Source organism: Elephantulus edwardii, unplaced genomic scaffold, assembly GCF_000299155.1.
Source record: "Elephantulus edwardii isolate Elephantulus edwardi_28Jun2011 unplaced genomic scaffold, EleEdw1.0 scaffold00011, whole genome shotgun sequence".
In the NCBI taxonomy this organism is placed as follows: Eukaryota; Metazoa; Chordata; class Mammalia; order Macroscelidea; family Macroscelididae; genus Elephantulus; species Elephantulus edwardii.
In genome coordinates, this window is record NW_006399761.1 from 8,396,250 (window position 1) to 8,406,613 (window position 10,364).

Genomic DNA, 10,364 nt, shown 5'->3' on the forward strand with positions numbered 1-10,364 from the left:
GTTAAACTTCTCAATTGATCTTAAGAGCGAGTGGCTCAACATAAGAGCAGTGAGGGTGTGTACAACTTCCCTGCCTCCCTGCCAACAGATCAGAGGAGCCTGCTGGGACCCCCACAGGGCGAAGGATCCAGAGGGACTCTTTGCTTTGTTTTTACCTCCCCTTAATTTCCAAACTAGACCCACCATTCCACAGTAAAAGAAAATAGGCAGATAATGGACAAAGGCGGTGCTGGGCTTGGCATTTAGTGACACGGGACTCCTTCTTCTAGAGTCCATCTCATGTATTTGCGTGTGAGACTGTTTCCAATGACTGCAGGACAGTGACCCTGGCTGGGCTCTCCTTGATGGTGTCTTAAAGGTCCTCAATCTGCGCAGCACAGATGACAGCCCTACCAGCATCTAGAACCTGCCACGCATGCGGACTGACTCTTTTCAGATGCACTTGGAGGACATCCTAATAATGCATTTTTCTCTTTCTTGACCCAAAATACAAAGCAGAGCTCGGCTTGCCTGTGACCTGACGGTGAAAGCATCCTCCAGGAAGGCTCCCCGTCAGAGTTGGCAGGGACTCAGCGTCGGGGCTCCTGAAAGAAGGACATTCTCAGAGAAGGGCCCTTAATGTGGAATGATAATTTTCCTGTGCTTCCCATTCCATTCAATTATATGGAAATTCTGGGAATTTGTTGAGATTGATCCCGATAGCATCTGGTAAAGGCATTCTTTTTATTCTTGCCTTATCACTTCCCCCACAAGGGTGCCTATCAAGCATTTTTTTTTATCCATCCATTTATGTGACACCCTTTTATAGCTTGTCTCTCCCTCGAGAAAAGTCTCAGCTGGACTGCATGGTCCCAGCAACCAAAAGGGGATGGTCTCCACCCTGGAGAAGTTCCAAATCTGACGGCATAGGCAGCCATCGCCTTCAACAACAGAGAGGCCTCCTCCTGCCCTAAAGTGCATGTCTGCAAGCAGCTGAATGAAGAGGGTGTGTTTCAAGTCAGTGATGCGGTGCCAAAAGCAAAGGACAAGGACTATGAAGAAACAGATACCAATACTGCAATGGAATGGGTGAAGGGAGGGTCAATGGAAATGAATTGATAATCAGACAATATGTGAACTGCAATTACAAATCCTGAATATGACACGAACAACTGATTGATGGGAAGGAGTGCCGAGGAGGAGAGAAAGAGAGATTTAAGAAAAAGTTTACACACAGAAATGATTGTGGATGGTTAACAGGGATGGGAGGAGAGGGGACAGGAGGAGAGGGGAAGGAGGTCACAGATCAGTGAATTGATGGGTGAGGAGAAGGGGAAGGGAAGTACACTGGGGTTTCAATCAGATACCATAAACAGTGGCATTACAAAATTGTTACTAATATTAAAAACGGAAATGCATATGAGTGAGTGGATGAAAACGAGTAAAAAGTTTTTTTAGAAGTTATAAAACAATTCGCCAGGTATCCTGGTGATATACAAACACACTGAGGCATAGATATTAACATACTTGCATCTGTTGTTGTTGTTGTTATGTGCCGTCAAGTCGCTTGCGACTCATAGCGACCCTATGTACAACAGCCCTAAACTCCGCTCTGTCCTGTGCCAATCGCACTGCCTCCGACACTCCCATCCCGATTACCCCAGTCACTGAATCAATCCACTTCATAGAGGGCCTTCCCCTCCTGTGCTGTCCCTCCACCCTCCCAAGCATGATGTCCTTCTCCAAGGACCGGTCTCTCCTCACAACATGTCCAAAGTATGTTAGACGGAGCCTCAGAATCCTTGCCTCCAAGGAGCCACCCGGTTTAACCCTTTCCAGGACGAATCTGTTTGTTTTCCTAGCAGTCCATGGTATTCTCAATATGTACATGCACTTGCATCTGGTGGTAGTATTTGTTACGATCATTGTTATTAATTGTATCTGAGTGGCATCCACTTTCCTAAACCGCAGGCCTCTGAAAACTCTATGAACTTGGAGAAATGACGGTAATTCTAGAAAGGCCTCAGGCCTTTGGTTCATAGGGTCTCTATGGGTCGTGCTTGACTTGATGGCAATCAACAACCACCACCACCACCACCGATAGACTATTCTAGGACCATCACTCAGTCCAGTGAGAATTCCTACTTGGATGTAACCAGAGAGCAAGATGAGAACTGTATTCTGAGACAAGGACCACCAGGAAAGAAAGTATTGATCCACATAATAACTACATTTACTATCAATAATATATACACACACCACTGGTGTAGAAAGCCAATCTGTCGAGTGCTTTCTAAAGCACACACTTAGAACTCTGTCCCTTGGTTTCCATCTTCTTCTAGCTCCCCCCCAGTTTATTATTCATAGCCAAGATTCAATGGCACCTTCACCTTCCTGGCAACGCCTCCTCTGACTTCCCAAAGTGGGTCAATTCTCTATCATTTCACTTCCTCTGAATCATCGTCCACGATTTCAATTGAGTAAATTCAATTGAGTAAATTGGCTTCTTTGCTGGCAATGGCCAACTCCCTCCTCCACAGCTGATGTGTTGGGAAGGTGACTCGTCGTCTTCTACCCAATGTAATCCTGTGCGTAAGAGAGTAGCTGACACTCAGTAAAGGCCCCACGTTCATGGTTGAAAACTACGGAAATAACCCCCACACCAGGGCACAACCTCCCACGCCACTGGTACTTTAATACCAGGCTGCAGTTAAACTCAGTGATGCTTTAGATTCTGACTTCTTTTTCCTTATTAAAAGTTTATTCAAACTGAAGCTCAAGAAAATGAAAATGAGACCACTGGAGTCAAAGCATAACTTGGAGTATCTCTCACTTGCACACAGAGACTTGTCTCAAGAAGAGGTTAGACACTCTGAACATCAAGATGATCTGTGGAATGGCACATAAAGACTACCATCCACAAGCAAATCGAAAGTCACAAAAAGTTTTCAGAAGTCCTGTTGACAAATTTAATTCCAAAAAGTTATGTCAAACATTTCAAATAAATTCTATTTAGTTGTTGTTGTTGTGGACAGCCGAGTCATAACTGACTCATAGCTGACCCTCCAGCGGGTTTTCAGAGGCAGTTAATTGCATGAGAGAAGATTGCCCAGCCTTCTCCAGCGGAGCAGCTGGTGGCCTCGAACCACACATCTTCGAGGATTGCAGTGTAGCTTCTCGCCACTAGGCCACCAGAGCTCCCTTTATATTTGGTTAATCAATTAAATAGATACCTCTCATGAGTATGCCTTGCTGTGTTCTCAAAAGGCAGTGCTGGATTGCATGGAATAATGGAGTTATACTGTTAGTGTAAGTTCTCCCTTCTGAAGTGGCCAAATCAAGATGGAGCTAAGAAAGAAGAATTTTCTTGTGTTCATTAGAAAAATCCCTTTTAAGTTGGCAAGCAATGGATCTGACTGTAAAAAAGGTTGGTGATTCAAAGCAAGCCAGAGGCTGATATGAAAGATGTTAGGATTTGCTTCTTTGCAGACCACATCCATGAAAACTGTGTTATAGTCAAGAGTTCCACTATGGAACACATAGGGCAGCCTGAGTCAGATTCAACAGCAACATGCTTGTATTCTCAGAACTTGGAGACACAGCAACTCAAGGGCCTCAGGCACTGGGGCAAGGTGGGAGACTCCTGACGACGTTCACTCAGTCACAAAGCTGCACAAGGAAAGAGCTCAAACAGTTGGTGGGAAGCGAAAATAGAAAGAGAATCAGTAGACCGCTCAGCTCACTGAACATGAAAATGGTGTCAGGAAGAAAAGCAATACAAAATAAAGCCTGTAAAACACTCCCCCCCATATATACTCATTGGTTTGTATACAATCATTCATATATATTGTGTTTCATGCATGTACACTGTGTTCTCTACAATCTTTCATTTGCATTGGGTTTCATTCACGTGCATTGTGTCTTGAATAATACTGTATTTTATGTATTTCATTATGATTGATTTACACCCCTTATCATCCTAGCTCCTCAAGTCCCTACTGAATCTTTCCTGTTCCTTCACCACCCCATTCACCCACTATCTGAGTCATTTCCCTTCTTCCCTCTTCCCCACTCTCTTCTCCCTTTCCACTTTCCCCTTTTGAACACATACACACACCTTGCTCAGTTATCCTTCAGTTTTGAAAATAATGGTCTTAGACAGTATTTATCCTTACGAAACGGAGTTATTTCACTCCACATAATGCCCTCTAGACTCTCCCCTGTTCTATAGTATTTTACAGAATCATTGTTCCTTAGTGTTGCATGGTATTCCATGATGTGAATGTATCACAATTTTTCAATCTATTTGTTTGTCAAAGGCCATTCTGCTATTTTCTTGCTATTGTGAATGCTGTTGCTGTGAACATCAGTGAACAGATCTCCACTTGTGCCTCAGTTCTGATTTCCTTGGAGTAAATTCCTAGCAGTGGAGTAGCTGTGTTCTATGGGATTTCTATGATCAGTTTTTGAGGAAACATCAAATTGCCTTTTAGAGTGATTGGACAATTTTACAATCCCAACAACAATATATGAAGGTTCCAATCTCTCCACATCCTGACCAACAGTTATTGTTTGCTGTCCTGTTAAAACTTTGCCACTGCAAAATGGTATCTCATTGTTGTTTGGATTTGCATTTCTCTTGATTGTCAGTGATTTTGAGCATTTCTACATGTTTCTGTTGTCCATCTGAATGTACTCACTTGTGATGAGTCTTTTCATGTCTTTTGCCCATTTTATTATTGTGTTATCAGTCCTTTCCTTGTGGAGGCCCTGAAGTATTCTCATTATGAATAGGGGCCAGAAGAGGATATTCATATCACCATTCCTGTTCAATACTCCATTAAAAGGGCAATAAGATAAGGAAATAAGAGGCATCCAAATTGGCAAAGAGATGCTAAATCTGTACTTTTAAGGAGTTGATATGATAATGTTCACAGAAAACCCCAAAGACTCAACAAAAAAACTGTCAGACCAAATTGACCAATGAGAGTAGCAAGATACAAGATCAATATAAAAAAATTAGTGAGATTTCTCTATAGCAACAAAGAAAGCATGGATAAGGAAACTAAAAATGCAATTATCTTTGACAATAGCCAACCACAAGATAAAATACTTGGAAATAAATCTAACTAGAAACAAAAAAAGACTTTCATAAAGGAAATTACGAAACACTGTACGAGAACTCACTAAACTGGAAAATAGCCCCTATTCTCGGATTGTTGTTGCTGTGTACCGTCAAGCTAGAACCAACTCATTGCTGACACTCTGGCGGGTTTACAGAGACATTTAATCAACCAGATAATTCCCCCCCCTTCTCCTGTGGAGCAACTGGGGAATTTGAACCATATACCTTTGGGATTGCAGCTCAGGAAGACCCAAAAAAGTGAAAATGACATTCCTACCAAAAGCAATCTACATGTTCAATGCAATCCCAATACAGATACCAAACTCATTCATAAAAAAAAACAACCAAAAAAAAAAAAAAAAAAAAAACCACAACAGAAAAGGCATTGGTAGATTTAGAAAGAAAAGATACTTTGAATAAGCAACATTCTTCTGAAAAATAAAAATGAAGTGGGAGGCATAGCACTCCCTGATCTGAAAATCGACTGCACATCTATGGTAATCAAATCAGCATGGTATTGGTACAATGGCAAAGATTCAGAGGGATGGAATAAAATTCAGAACCCAGAAATCAGTCCATCTACCTTGGTCAATTGCCATATGACAAGGAAACAAAACCTATCAGATAGAGAAATTACAACCTTTCCAACAAACGGTGCTGGCAAAACTGGACATCTACCTTTGGAAAACGGAAATAGGATCCAACTTGTAATAGAAAAGAAACATCTAAATTAGGGAAGCTCATGGAATCTAGTTAGGGTACTTTTTATAAAAAACTTCTTCGAGTTGAAAAGAAAGTCCTTTTTAAAAAAAATTGTATTTTAGTTAAAATACAATAATAGCAACTCCCTCGAAACATATTTATTAGTAATCCTACCAGTTATCTTTAAAAATCAAATACACGGCAAAAGATTTAGGAACAGAGAAGCAATGCTGGTCTTTGTTATGCCTTACTGGCAAAAGTTCTTCCTCTATTTCATTTTATTTACATTCCAGGGATCTAATAAAACCAGCTGGCTTTTACCAAATAGATCAATGACTCTTAAACCCAGATCTGAGACCTACTGCTGGTTACAAAGCTTCAAATTTGTGCAGAAGAATGAGAATGGAGATTGTCAGGCAGCAGCCAAAAATGGCTGAGGAGAAGAGAGAGACAATTGACACTAATTTCCACAATCAGGCTTTTTCTCTCTTCTGCTGGCGCAGGGTTGCCTTGAAATTCACTGAGGAATAAACAGAGGGGCTACCTCACTTAACATCTTCTTCCATAATTAAAAAAAAAAGTATTATGAGCAATTGACTTCTTTTTGCTTGTAAACATCTCTGCAGATTAATTTTTGCTGTTACTTAATGAGGCAGTTTATGAAACTTGCTTATCAATTTATCAAACCGTCGACGTCGACAATAATCACTGAGGTGTCTCTTTCTCAAATTATTAACTATTCGTCACTGACAGATCCAGTCGTACAGCTGTGAAATGATTTGATCACAAGGTTTGTGTAACAACTAGTGATAAATTATCAAGACAAACCTGTTTAATAATATCAAAGAATAGGAAAATTAAAACAAAAAAGTCTAAAGGCAAAACTGAACACATGCTCCCTTCTCACCCTCCACCTTTTGCCCTTCACCTCCTGAAGAAAGCGTTTGCTGAACTTAGAATACACTCAGAATAAGATGAGGTGAACCTACTTCACTATACCAGTGACTTTTCAATTCCTCCTCGCAAAATATTGCCCATTCATGAGATTGGGGGGAAAAGAAGGGTTACGGCAATCCAACTAAGTCACAAGAACGCCAGTTATATTGGAATAATAACGTAAGGCAGAAAAATGAAAAGGGGTTACTTGTTCAGAAAAGATCTCCAGATATTGAATGCTAAGAAATCAGTATTAAGTTTCCAGATCTATCCACGGATCAGAATCAGCGTGACCATAGATATTCTGTACATTTTCAATAATGATCTCATATCCTACAAGGCAGGAAACACACTTCTGTGCTGTCAGAATCCACAAACACAAGCCCCCGTGACACAGACTTCGAAGTGTGTGTCTATCATCTGAGGCGCTTCAATGTTAACTCTAAAGCCGCTTGAATCCTGGCATGCTGTGAAGATGAAGCTAGAACACGGATCATCTTTGTAAACTCTCCTTGGGACACACATTTAAACAATCCCTTAATCTCTAAACCTTGAAGACAAGATGTGACATGGGGCTAATCTCTAATCCTCGGCAGAAAAAAACCCCCAACATTTCCTACTGGTCTTTGATGTCACATTAGCCTTTATCATAGGAGACTAAGGTGGGCATTTCATATATAAGCACTGAATGTCTTCTCAGTTACTGAAAGAAGTGGCAAAAAAAAAAGTTTCTGTTCTTGTATTTTCTGAAGACTGACATTTGCTTAAACTCTCTGGTCACCAACAATCTAGGATCCTAGTTATAGGGAACTTCTACCAAGTTTGAGTCATGGTTAAGCCTTCCTCCCAAGACCTCTTGGAAAAGGCCTTGCTATACCAACGTGTAAAAGTGAATGGTACTACACCCATCAGTATGTATAGGTTTGGCAGAAGCTATTTCCACACATTTGCATGTGTTTTAAATATACCCAAGGATGGTTTATTCAAGGCACAAAGTTCTGAGAAGGTTTTAGCCACAACCAAACTCCTTGAATTCACTGAAACTGTGAATTCAGGACCACAGGGCCTGGGAGACATCTAGGCCACTAGTTGTTGGTGTTATGTGCGAGTTGATTACACTTTACGCACCATAGCTCTGTACTCTGACCTATTCTGAGCCAGTCTCACTGTCTGCTACATACCTGCCTCCATTACTCCAGTTTTGTGTCAATCCATCTCATTCTGGATCTTCCTCTCTTGTGCTGACTCCCCCGTCTTCCAAGCATGATGTCCTTTTCCAAGGACTGGTCTCTCCTGGCCACATACTCAAAGCACGTCACATAAAGCTTTAAAATCCTTGGGTTTCATTCTCTTCAGGACAGACTTGTTTCTTGGTAGCCCATGGAATGTTTGATACTTTTCTCCGGCACAACTCGAAGGCATTAATTCTTCTTCTGTCATCCTTAGTCACTGTCCAGCTCTCTGATGCATAGCAAGTAACTGCAAAGACCACAGCCAGAATCAGGTGCACCTTAGTCTCTAGACTGACATGATTGCTCTTTAGCATTCTGGAGAGGTCCCTGGCAGCAAATTTTCTGAATGCAATTTGTCTTTTGATTTCCTTACTGCTAGTTCCAGAAGCATTGATTTTGGAAATGAGCAAGCTGAAATTGGTAACAATCTCAATCTCCTCTCCATCCATCATGGTGCTATCAACTGGCCCTGTGATGATTAGCCTAATAGAATCTATTAAGATAACCTTTTACACGCTACTTTGAGGAGAAGCAGGGAGCTGTTGTCGTATTGTGAATAGTGAGATGTTTCCCATAGCTCAAGTGATTTGCAGGGAGACAGGCTGTCTCTTCTCCTGTGGTTTACAGCCTTGGAAAATCAGTTCATTATGAGTTGGGGCCATTAAGAGTTGGTTCTGACTCAATTGTAATGAGTTTCGAGATATGTTGTCGAATAGTAACGGGGATATTATGCAAAATGGATGACCCTGGAGGACATTATGCTGAGTGAAATATCTCAGTCACAAAAGGACAAATATTGCATAGGGCCACTCTTATAAAACAAGACTGACATCAGGGTTGAGGGAAGACAGAGAAGGAGGGGATGAATGAAGTATACTGCATTGGAACAGATGAGGGAGAGAACTGTTTAAAAGGGATATATGATTGGGTACTATTGTCAAGACAGGAATCCAGAATGAAGGCTGCACAGTGGAGTGGGTTGGGGGGACGGAATGCATAACAATGAAATGATTTTTCTTTTCCTTTTCAAGGAGAAGAGAGAATAGGAGGGGAAGAAGGTGGGCAGGGAGAAAAGTGCAACAATGAATGACTAGAAACCCTAAGCCTATGCAAACATTCATGAAAAAGAATTTTTTTTAAAAAAGTAAGAAACAAACAAACAAACAAAAACCTTGAGTGATCTAAGATGTAACTATTGGTCACTCCTCACCCCGAGCAAAGTAAAGAGAAATATGGAAGATTTAAGGGAACAGTCCATCCACAGACCAGAAAATCTGCGCATCCAGAAACGGTAGATGGTTCCTGGCTATTACCCCCGACTACGTTACTCTGAATCACCACGTAAGGTCTTGAACAGAGAAGGAAGCAAAAAAAGTGTAACAAATTAAAAATTCCTTAAAAAATAAAAATTTCAGATTCACTGATGTGATAGAGATTGGTGGCTCTTTGACTCACTTCCAACCTTGAATTGAACCCATCCCCACTGGTCACCTTTTTTGTCACACAGAAGACAGGCCTATGAAGTAAAAAATAACAACACAGAGGAATGTACTATTCAACATCATCAATTATCCAAGGGGATAAGGCTGGTATTTGCTCCAAAAACAAAGCTTAGGATGCAGGAAAGGACAAAACAGAAGAGAGATTGGAAATAAGGAAGCCAGGTAGTAAAAAGAGTGTTATTACTCTGAAAGAACTGTATAGAGACAATTCTTGAACCAAGCTGTATATAGATTGTCAGAAGGAGAATTAATTTGCTCTGTAAATTTTCACAGGAACTAAACACAAATTAAAAAAAATAGTTCTCTACTTGAATCACTGACCCAATGCTGTAATAAGTGAAACTGTACTTATTCATAATAGACCTGTGAGTCTCTCTATTAATTGTGTAATAGTTAATCTTATCAGGCAGTTTTGAATTGAAAGAAGAGAGAGGTCAGCGAATGTAATGATGCTAGAAATTTAAGAGAGCATCAATATTCTTTATAGTAGCCATTGTTGTTGTTGTGTACCGTAGAGTTGGACGGACCCATAGTTGACACTCTAGTGGGTTTTCAGGGTCGGTAAATCGCACAGGAGACTGCCCACCCTTCTCCCACAGAGCAGCTGGTGGCCTCGAACCACATGCCTTTGGGACTGCAGTGCAGCTTTTTGCCACTAGGCCACCATAATAATATTTGATATCTATCTGTCTGTCTGTCTGTCCGTCTGTCCGTCTGTCTATCTGTCTTTATATATTCACAAATGAATGAGCAAGTGAAAATCAAAACAAAATGTCATGAAACTAAATAGTAAAGAAGTTTCAAATAAAATAACCCTTAGGATTGGGCTGGTCTATCTATACATAATGACTGGTCAAAGCAGTACTTGTTTTTCTGAAAAAGGTCACT

General features: G+C 40.9%; 1 protein-coding gene across 3 annotated transcripts in view; it reads right to left on the minus strand.

Moving 5' to 3' along the window:
• The window catches only part of NRXN1 (neurexin 1), a 1,383,864-nt gene that overhangs the window by 565,100 nt on the left and 808,400 nt on the right, over positions 1-10,364 (minus strand). The window lies entirely within an intron of this gene.